Consider the following 11,344-nt stretch of genomic DNA (forward strand, 5'->3'; position numbering starts at 1 on the left):
ATAATCTTCCTCCTACCACAATACCCTAAAGATTTTTACAATCAATGCACAAAGTCTTAACAACAAACTTCACCAATTTCAAGCTTGGTTAAGCCATAACAAACCTGACATCTTAGCCATCTTTGAAACCTGGCTCAAACCCATTATCTCCAACTCTGAGATCCTGCCCCCAGGATTTCATAGTCTCAGAATTGACCGACTAAATAAAAAAGGTGGCAGCACTAGTCTACTCTCACCATCTTACCTTAATTCCCCTCCAAATTCCAATTCCTCAATTCCAGAACACTGAGCTGACTGCTGGATTACTAAAACTAAATACACATAAAAATATCTGCATCATTGCCCTACATATCTCACCTGGTAACAACATCTCTGCACTCGAAGATATTCTCCTATGGGCTTCTACTAAAATTAACTATGAAACTTACATCCTAGGAGATGTAAATATTGACTGGAATAAAGTCAATTGCACCTCTCCCTCCCTACCCATTAACCTCTATAACTTCACTCAAATAATCCCCTCCATCACCTGACCAAACAAAATAAATCCCCCTGGATCCACTATAGATTGGATCCTAGTTTTCGATCCAAACAAAATAACCAACTCTGACACAATTCCTGATACCATTAGTGACCACCTCCCAGCCTTCATGCATCACTCAGCTAGCTCTTCCCCACACCAGCATCAATACATTCACACTCACAACCTAAGTAGCTTAAACCCCACTACTTTCTCAAACATTTTCAAACAAATGAACTGGCAAATTCTAAACACTCTTCCTCTTGACAGTGCTATAGAATACTTCAACTCTGTCTTCCTTGACTCTTTAAACTCCCTAATCCCTCTAAGAAACAAAAGGATAAAAACTAAAACAGTTCCTTGGGTATCCAAAGAGACAAAATAGATTATGCACCAAAGGGACAAACTATGGAAGCTTTACCAAAACAATAAACTGCCCAATACCTTGCTCCGATATAAACAGCTCCATAACCTTGCAAAACAGCTAATCACCAAGGACAAAAAAATCCTACTACATCAAGCTCCAGTCCAATAACAATAAAAACCCCAAGCAATTCTGGAAATCAGTAAAGTCACTCCTCAATCCAGGCTCCAAGAATAATCCCTGTCCTGACCAAAGTAAATCTGACCTTCAACTAGGCTCTGAATTTAACTCATTTTTCATAGAAACTATTTCTAACTTTACCAAATGCTTCCCAACAATAACCCACCGGCCCTTCACTCTCCCCCATCTAACTCCCCTAATAACCCTCTCCTTATGTTTGAGCTCAAAGCTGTCTCTGCTAACATTATAAAAAGACTTTTGTCCGAACTTAAACCTTGCTCTAATGTTCCTGACAATATTCCCTCCTCCTTCCAAAAATGTGCTGCTGATGGTATAGCACTCCCAATCAGCATCATTGTTATCAGATCCATAAAGGAATCATACTTTCCCAAACTCTGGCACTCAGCTTATATTCTTCCTCTTCATAAAGGAGGCAGAAACCCCAGCATCTCAAACTTCCGCCCTAGTACTCTGCTCTCACCAACCTCCAAAATCCTAGAAAACTGCATCCACCTCCAACTTATGCCTTTCCTGACCCAAAACAATCTTCTCACTCCTACCCAGCATGGTGTCCGTCCAGGCCATAGCACAATAACCGCTCTACTCTCTTTCCTAGAAACTGTCAATCAAGCCCGAGATTCAGGATACTTAGTTTCTACTGTTTTGCTTGTTCTGTCTAAAGCATTCGATACTGTTTCCCACAAACACTTTCTCTATCATCTCTCAAACCTCCATCTCTCACCAAACACTTTGTCCTGGTTCTTCAGTTATCTATCAGACAGATCACAGGCAGTCAAATGGAAGAACTCCATCTCTTCCTTCCTACCTACCCCGACTGGCGTACCACAGGGATCCATCCTTGGGCCTATACTTTTTAACATCCTCATCAACAACTTTCACACTTCTATTCCTGATGCCAAAATCATTCAATACACAGATGATTCATCCTTAGTCTGCTCTGTCTCAAACCTCTTTGAATAGCTGACTAAAACCCAGACTGCTTTCTCAACAACTGAAAACTGGATGCGCCAAAACCACTTCTCTCTCAATGCAAATAAATCAAAACTTCTGCTGTTCCCTCCCACAAAGACTTACTCCTATGACAAAAATGCTTTCAAAGTCCTTAGTCAAACCAACTCACCCATAGAAGTGGTTCCTTTCACTAAACTACTTGGCATTACTATTGGCAACACCTCAAGTTTGATATCCATATTCAGCAAAATATTAAACAAACCCACCAAAAGCTAGGTATGCTGTACAGGAACAATCACTTTCTCTCCAACTCTACGAAGCATACTCTGGCCACAACTTATCTTCTTCCTTCCTTATTATACGGAGCCTCTCTCCTAACCAACCTGACCTCCTCTATCACCTCCAAACTAGAAAACTGCTACAATAAAATCTCTAAATTTGCCCTAAATCCAAAAATTCCACCCATCCTTGCCTTACCCTACAATCCCTGAATTGGCTTGAACTCCCAAGCTACCTAGACTACCTCCAACTCACCACTGCACACAGACTTGTATTTCACCCAACAAAATGTCCTGCTCTAACTAATCTCCTTCCCCTTACACATCCAACTGAACTCTCAGATCTGAACATCAGAATCTAATTGCTATCTGCAAACCTAAATGTCCTGCTGGCCATCTTCTCCTCTCTTACTCACTAGGCAAAAAATGGAATTCCCTTTCTTCCACTCTAAGAACCATACCAAACTCGGAAAACTTCAAAACCCAGCTTTTCAAACACCTGTCCACTAAATGGAAATGTACGTGCCTTCACCCTACCTAATCCATGCTAAGTATATGCCCCCAGGGCGTTCTCTCTCTGGTTCCTAAGCTCTTTATAACTCTCATAGTTATCTTCCTATGAGTCTGTCTAAGCTCTAGACATCTCCTATAGCTACTCTCACATGACTCAATCTTGTAAATCTTGTAAATAGCATCCTACTTTAAATGTGTGTATGTAAAGTGTATCCACACTTACTCAAATGTTTCTATGTAAACCGTTTCCACATTTAATACATGAGTGTTTCCTCAAATGAAACTGTATAACCCTTAACTTTACTCTCAATGAATTTTGTTAACTATGCATGATATCAAATGTGTTTATTTGTAACTGTTCTATATAATGTTATCTTTTATACTTTAGTATCACTGTATCTAAACGGTATAATGCATCTTGGAGCTTTTCTATCCGGACCTCCACTGAAAACGGGTCATTTCGGCCCAGTGGACTTCCCCGGTAATCAAACTGGAAATAAATAAATAAATAAATAAAAGTTTATTTTCAGCCTGCTGCTAATTAGTCTTCAGCGAAATATGCTACTGAAATTTTTATTCTAATGAGAAGCCGTGATTCCGTGAGGTATGGGAATATCAAAGCTGATTCTTGATGTTGTAAGGTGCAGTGCATTTACAACAAAAGCTGTGGCATTTATAAACTGAGTATCACAACTTACTATGTCATAACTGTGGGACATGCAGCTATCCAATTTATCAATATTACACTAATACCTAGTTGCACTAACATCAGTGTTTTGTATATGACCCTGTGAAAGGCTGAATATTTATCTACATAAATTACATCACAACACACTCCTTCATTTATAGCTGTAATTATATTATGATAGCACATCATGTTAAAAGTATAGGCCTAGTTTCAACATAAGCATGCTGATATTTGGGTTAAAGTCCTAAACATTCCGATTCTGTTATATAAAGTAACCTTCTCCATTATTTTTTCATAACCAGACTTATGAGTCATTATGACTGTCAATTTTTTCTATTCCCTTTTCTCCAAAAACAAATGTTTTTTGAAGAATCTCTCCATAATTAAATGACCTAATGAATGACGTAATGGTACTATAAGGTCAAGATGAAGAGTTCTCAGGTAATCGTTGCTAATTTCATGTTTTCCCATTGCTGTGTGAGGGCCTAGTTTACATAGCACTTTTTCAACATAGTCTAATTTAATTTGAACATCTAACTTTACCTGGATGTCACTAGTATAAATATTCCTGGAGGCAAACTGTTTGTGTATGGCTTTGAAAATCTATCTACAAGCTGTTGTGTTTGAGAATAAAATGCAGAATTGATTTGTATTCCTTTAAAACTTTGACTTCTTATATATCTAAACTGGGTTCCTGCTATACTCATTATGTTTATATAAATTTTATTCAAATGTTGCCTGACTTTGTCTCACATTATGTTTATAGGTTTATAAGTTCATAGGTTATGTTAGGCTAATGACCACCAGGGCCTTTACAAGCCTAGCCATGCAACCCAACCCAACTGTGTCCCTTTGTATCATGTGTGTTTATTAAGAGGGGATATGTTAGTTAGGAATCTTCAAGAGGTTTTGTGGTGGGGGGGGTATCTTAATCTAGGCATTACCATGTGCTTCTGTCTACAAGAGAAACAGAGGCCAGACCTGGGTGAATTTCTGATTTTCCATCCACTGGTCAAGGTGACACTTAAATATGGTTAGGGATGGATTCTGCTTTTCATGGATGGGGAGCCTGTTTCAGAGAATGGGGATCCTGTGAGGCACACTTCTGTTTTACCAACATGTCTTATTTATGCCACAAGCAAAATTTAAATAATTAGATCTAGTGGTTTCAATGTTGTTTGCTTTGTGGATGTGCAAAAAGTCCATCAGAGATGGATCCAAGGATGCCTTGCTTGCCAGACATAGATTGCCTCTTAGTAACCTGTAGTTGACAGAGTACAGAAATGGGGCTTTAAGGTGATCTGTATAGGACAATGTATTCATATCCTGCATTCATCTGGTAAGGAACCTTTGTAGGTGTTCAAACTGTTGTACATATCTGGTCAAGTATATGCCTCATGGGGCATTATTCTCAATGGTGGGTCTGATAATGGCAAAATAAAGTGGCACTATGACTTCCTTGGACTTGAACGTCATGCACCTACTTATATGTTGGGAGATATAGAATGTTTTTCTTTTTTCCTTGGCCTCATGTTGGCCAAAGGCCAGATTACTGTCTACATATGTTCCCAGATCCCTGACTGCTGGGTCAACTTTTAGGGGTGTCTTATCAATGGAATAATTAGCCTGAGTAGCAGTTTTCCCAAAAGTACTATAATGCATTTCTTGCCATTGAGTTTTAGTCCATGACTTTGGTGATGGTTATTTGTCCTTTGTGTCATGAGGAACTCTGTGACAGTTCCCTATTTGCAGTCATTGATATCTCCCAGTTTACAATTTAATTTATCTATCCAATTTTATTCATTTCAGTTTTCAGAGTTATAGCTTAACCTTGTTTCCAGGTCTTATATTTTTAGCTCTCATCTTAATTAAAAATCTTGTTCTTATGTAACTATATCCTCCTGACCTTGTGGACCAAGATCCTGGTTAATATTTCCCTTCCAACAGTAATCATGCCTCGGATAAACTTCAATTCACTAGGTATGATACTATGATACTGCCACTGTGTGGCAGGGCTAGTTACCCAGGGGCTATATCATTTATTCAAAATTCCAAAATATTGAACACGATATGTTCAAACTTGGAATTTCGAATATTGAAAGCATCAAACGGTCAGAATAGCCAATTTTTTCCCAGGGAAAAAATTTGCTGTTCTGAGAAACATACACACAACACAAGCACACCAAAATAAATAAACCACACACATACAGTTAACAAAACCCAACCCCACACTAAACCACACATACATTACTAACTATCCACTTACCTTAACCCACATCCTAACTCTAAGGTCCGTAACTCTCACACCACAGTGGAGGAAATAGCGAAGCCACAGAATGGCCAACCGAAATCCTGCCCTAGATAAGATTTAGATTTTCCGCGGCTTTGCTATTTTCATCATTTGATATTGTGGGTTCGATGGTTTAACATCCGACATTTCACTTCTTCGAAGTTTTTATATAGACCCCCACCCAGCAGTGTAAAATATGGCTTGAAATGATTGTCACTGTTGAAGTGCCACCCCAACCCCTGTGCAAAATGGGATAAATGATTTGAGGACAGATGGATGGATGGATGGATGGATGGATGGATGGATGGATGGATGGATGGATGGATGGACGGATAGATGGATGGATGGATGGATGGATGGATGGATGGATGGATGGATGGATGGATGGATGGATTTAATTTCCAGTTTTTGGTTCTGCTGTACCTTTAACATAAAGTTATTTCACTTCATGGCAACAATCAGTCTAAAACCATACATTTTGCTATCAACAGAGAATAGGCATACATTGCTCCACACCTCTCAATCTCTTAGCTTAAGAAATCTGTACAAATCCTAAAAAAGGGGAGCTAAGTCCCAAAAATAGGAACAAATTTTAAATATTGTTCTTACAAACACAGAAAGCAAGTAAAATAACAGGTTTTGCACTGCATTGCATTTTCTGAAGATTATAAAGTCTGAAACTCAAATGTGTGTCATTATTTAGTGACTTCAGTCCTCAGTGAATTTCTAGAAAACTACAAATTTTATTAGGAAGAGGCCAAAAACATGAGGCAAAACTCTGGACATTCTGCGACAATCTAGACAGTTGACAGGTATGCATGATTGCGCAATTATTTTCAACTGAGAAGTCCCAGAGGCAAAGAGACATAGATCAAAGAAAAATCATAACTTCAGTTGGCTAGTGGAGTTCTGATATAACTTAGAAAAATATTTTTATTCTTAAGAGTTGCGAATTCTTGCTTTTTGTCATGACTAAGCTGATGGCACCTGGAGATGGACGTAACTTAAAAAGGTTTTATTACTGACATACTTTTCTGCAATGATCTCCAGTCAGTACATAAATCACACAAATAACAGCTTCATACATGCTGAAGGAGCACGGAATGTGTTATTTAAAGAAGGAGCATATGGCAGTGAATTATCCAACAAAAAGAAAGATGACAGCTGAAAGAAATTCTTAGTTCCATAATTATAGTCACAAGCTGCTGACATACTGTCATCTGACGGGTTTCAATCTGATATCATGTGCCTTTGAAACACCTGTGAATAATCTGAATGAAGACACTGTATACAGCTATGCCTTAATGCTCTTTCAAGTGGTGTACCATAACAGATTTATTTAAACTCCTAGACGTTTGTAGACATTTAGGCATCTACGCTGCGTGGTTTAATTCCATTGGCTATTTCAGGTCATAGAAAAGGTTATTTTCTTCTTTCAGTTGGCTACAATTCTAGCAATTTCTGTTATACTATTACACCAATGTAGTATATGTTTTCCAGTTCACAGTCCCTGAAACTTATTGGACAGGATATTTGCTGCACACATTATCACCCGTCATGGCCACTGACTAAAGAAGTGTTAGAACAAAAAGACAGTTTTCTAAGCAGAATACGTAACATTTTAACAGTGTTAAACCTCCTTCCACTCACTGTGTCTAACAAATGAACACTGACAAATCATGTATTCTCTTCTAGGGAAATGGACCTGTAACAAAATAAGCTGAAATGTATATTCTAATGACCACACACTTCCAGGAAAACAAAGCACACTATAACAACTGAGATTATTTTTATTTCAAATGAGACAGTTTTGTTATCCAACCTTTCCTGTGAGGATGTGAAATGGGGGGTGCAGCACTTTCTCATATTGGTGAGCACCAGATCCAGTATGTTTGACCCTCTGGTGGGTGTGTGCATTATCTGGTCAAGGGTATTGGTGTTAATAAAGTCCAGGAAGCATTGTGTCTGAGAGTATGAGGCAGTGTATGCTTCTCAGTCTATAAAAGGTTAGTCTCCCATGAAAAGGAAATTTGGTTTAATGGTAAGTGTCTCCAGTAGGTTTAGGCATGAGCTATGTGATTCTAGGGACATAGAAGGTGACCTATAACTTGCTAGGGTATGGTATGGGACTTTGTCTATGGTGAGTTGCATGCTGGTAAATTCCAAAGCTAAGTCCTGTTTAACCAATGTAGAGTTATGCTTGTTGCTAATATAGATAGAGATGACTCCACCTTTCGTATCTGTCTGTGCAGCTCGTGGTCTAAGTATGTGGAAGGCACTGAAACATTGCTCTGCCAGAGGGCTTTCTGCAGATTTAAACCAAGTCTTAGTAACAGCACAGATAACTATATTCAAGAGAGGGAGGAAAGCGTGTAGGTTGTGGAGTTTCTTGTTTAGGCTCCTATCTTTCAACAGTAATACCTTTAGTTTTTTTGTGGGGGTTTAATTGCTGTCATTTGTTTCTTAATTTGGCATTTTTTTAAAAATTGGCTCTAAGGGGGTAGATAAAGTTTTAGCCAATATTCAGAAGCCTAGGGGAGACAGGTAATGCCCATCCTTTGTAAAGCAATGTGGTTTGTTAACCATGTCCTCCCATGCTGAAAATATTGAATCCCCTGGAAAGACACCAGTAACTAAGCCAATTACTGAAATCAATCATCTTTTGTTCATACTGTGGCATTATTCTTGTTAAAGGTAGAATGCTGCTCAATGCAAGGTACATACCTAGCTGAGATACATATTCATAGAGATCATCAGTGTCTCTCTTCACATAGTCAAGGGAAGTACATCTTGGTTCATTAATGCCCACATGGCCTGTGATTCATTTATACTGGTACCTCTGGTGTAGTGACCTGAGTGCATGTGCAACTTGTCAGGTCCTGGCTTCAGAAAAGCAACTAACAGTTACCTACTCCCTGTTCAGTCTGGTGAGAGGGGTGCATGTGTGCCATATAGAAGAGTTCCCTATGGTAAGTCTCCTGGTAAATGTGTTTGCTTACCTTATCCACTTTGCTCTTGAGAATTCACTGGGAGTAGGCATATGTGTGGTGTTTGGTGGTGTTTTTGGTGAGTGCTTTAGAGACTGCTGAGGATAGATATTTGTGTTTAAAGGTTGAGGAGGTCTTTGAGGTTTGGTAAGATTGCTTTTTAGTACCTCAGCATACGTTGTCTGCTTGTGTGGAGGACATTATGTGTGTTTTTGACAACCTTGTTTATATGAGAAATGTTTGCCTCCAGTGAAATTGCGTATGTGCATCTCTCTCACACTGTGTTTGTTTCTTTACAGATTAAATGGTTGCCTGTGAACTTGAGACAATTACAACATTATCTCAGGATGCCGATATTTACCAAGCTGGCTACAGAAACATTTGGAAATTGCATATCCATATTATTCAGACCTGTATTTTGGTGGGCTACTGTAGATCATGGACTGGGTTATGCAGAGGTCACCATGGGTGGTCTCTGGGGTTTGTACTAGACTAGCTTAGACTGTGCTAGTCATGCTGTTTAATGTACAAACTAGCTGCTCTAAGCTAGTCTTTGTGCAATGGCTTTGTTTTAGCCACACTCAGTTACAGGTTTCAGTACTAAGGGATGTTTTATAGATAAAATTTACTTTCAGAGCATTTGTGTCTGTACAGGGCACTGTTAACTTTATGATGTAAAAACACCCAAAAAGATTCCTTGCAAGTATAATGCTATAGCAAAACAACTTAAACATACTACCTTGACAAGACAGTTTCAAGTATTAGGGACCTCTAGAATGATTTAAAAACAAAATCAGCAAATAAAGCAAAAATAAAGCTGTAGCACTCTAAACGGTTAACTGAAGTGCAAAACAATATAATAAATCTCTTAACTGTCAAAGATGGAACAGGAGTAACTCAGGACCACATTACACTGTCGCAGGGGCACCAAGCAGATGGGAGGTCTGGGAAAATGACCATGAGACAATCTGTAGAAAGGAACGTTTACTAAAGTGCAATACTGGTTTTCTGTGTGGAGACTTATTATTATGGCTATATGGAAAAAAATGAGTGAGACTTAAATAGGTTACACAACAGACAACAGCAATGAAAGAGGGGAGGCAGAGACTTTGGATGTCCGATTACCATAAGGGGTGAAAGCCAGAGATACAACCTTTTAAAACCACAACAAGAGAAAGATGGGGAGGGCTAGGAAAAAATTCAAACTGGAGCTCAAATCCTGCGGTTAGAATTTAAAAAACGTTTAGCTTAATGTCTCAGTGGGGAGTGGGGCAGACTCAAAGAACAGGGGAAACACTAGCTAGGTAAACAAGCTCTAGATTGCAACTTTAAGCTGGTATAGACAGCCATGAAAAGTACTGAAGCAGAACTCCTGGAGCAGAATTCACAATACTGCCACTACTGTAGTCCCATCACAGAGTATGGAGAAATTTACCGTAGCACCATAATAAAATGATTAAAATATGGCTCACCTCTGTCAGATGATCACAGTCCTGCCATAACTGTCAAAGAACTTACAAGACTGATTGGGGTGCAAGACTTAGTTCAAAGTACAAAAAGCCACCTTTTACATGTTCATAGTTTCAAAGGACGATGCTAGGCTATTGGCCTGGAGGCCCTTATAAGCCTAGCCAAGAATTTCACCCATTTTCCACAAAGTCCAGCAGGGACACAGGTAGGATCCCAGGGGTATACCTTCTGTTTCCCATCCAGTCATCCAGGTTCCTCTTAAAGAGGGCTAGTGAGGTACTCTGACATGGAGAGGAAGTCTATTCCACAGATGGGGGAGTCATTGGGACACAAATTTATCCCACCAACAAGTTCTATTAATGTCACAGGCCAGGCTGAGACCTTGGGTGTGGGTTGCGCGAGTGGAGTTTGACTTACGGATATGCAGCAACTCCATCAAGGCCAAGTCTGAGATGGCCTTGTATTTCAGACACAGGTCACTTCTGAGTGGTCTGTACAAGACTGAGTAGAGGGACAGGGCTTTTAGCCTATCTGTATGGGATAAGTGTTTGAGATCTTGGATTTTCCTAGTCAGAAAATTCAATGCATGGAAACAGAAGTATAACATATAAACAATGCTAAAATCATGTAGTAATGCACACTCTTCTCACAAAATCGCCATCGGTGAAGTCCTTTTAGAAGAACATTTTTGCTGAAATGACAGCTGCCAAAACTGCCTTTGATCTACCAACATGTTCCCAAAAATATTTGCCCAGTATTTGTGTGGCTCTTCCATCTCTGTTAGTATTGTTGTAAAAGTCAAAGCAGGTTACGGTATTAAAGTTATGATAATGCATATAATGTGTTATCCAGTGGTCTCCCTAGGCATCATAATAACTAATTGTAATAATTAAAATAAAATCTTGCTGGCATCCAGAATTGAGGATGGTGAAGAGCCAATCTTTGTAGATAAAAGGGATACAAACTTCAAAGTTTTACTTGAAAAACAATGTGCTAAAAATTGCTTATTTGGTTACTGACAGATCTGTAAACATCAAACAAAATACGTGAAACCAAAACTCCAATAAAACCACCTCCAAAAA

Source organism: Protopterus annectens, chromosome 11.part0, assembly GCF_019279795.1.
Source record: "Protopterus annectens isolate FY-2018-M chromosome 11.part0, PAN1.0, whole genome shotgun sequence".
Classification (NCBI taxonomy): Eukaryota; Metazoa; Chordata; order Ceratodontiformes; family Protopteridae; genus Protopterus; species Protopterus annectens.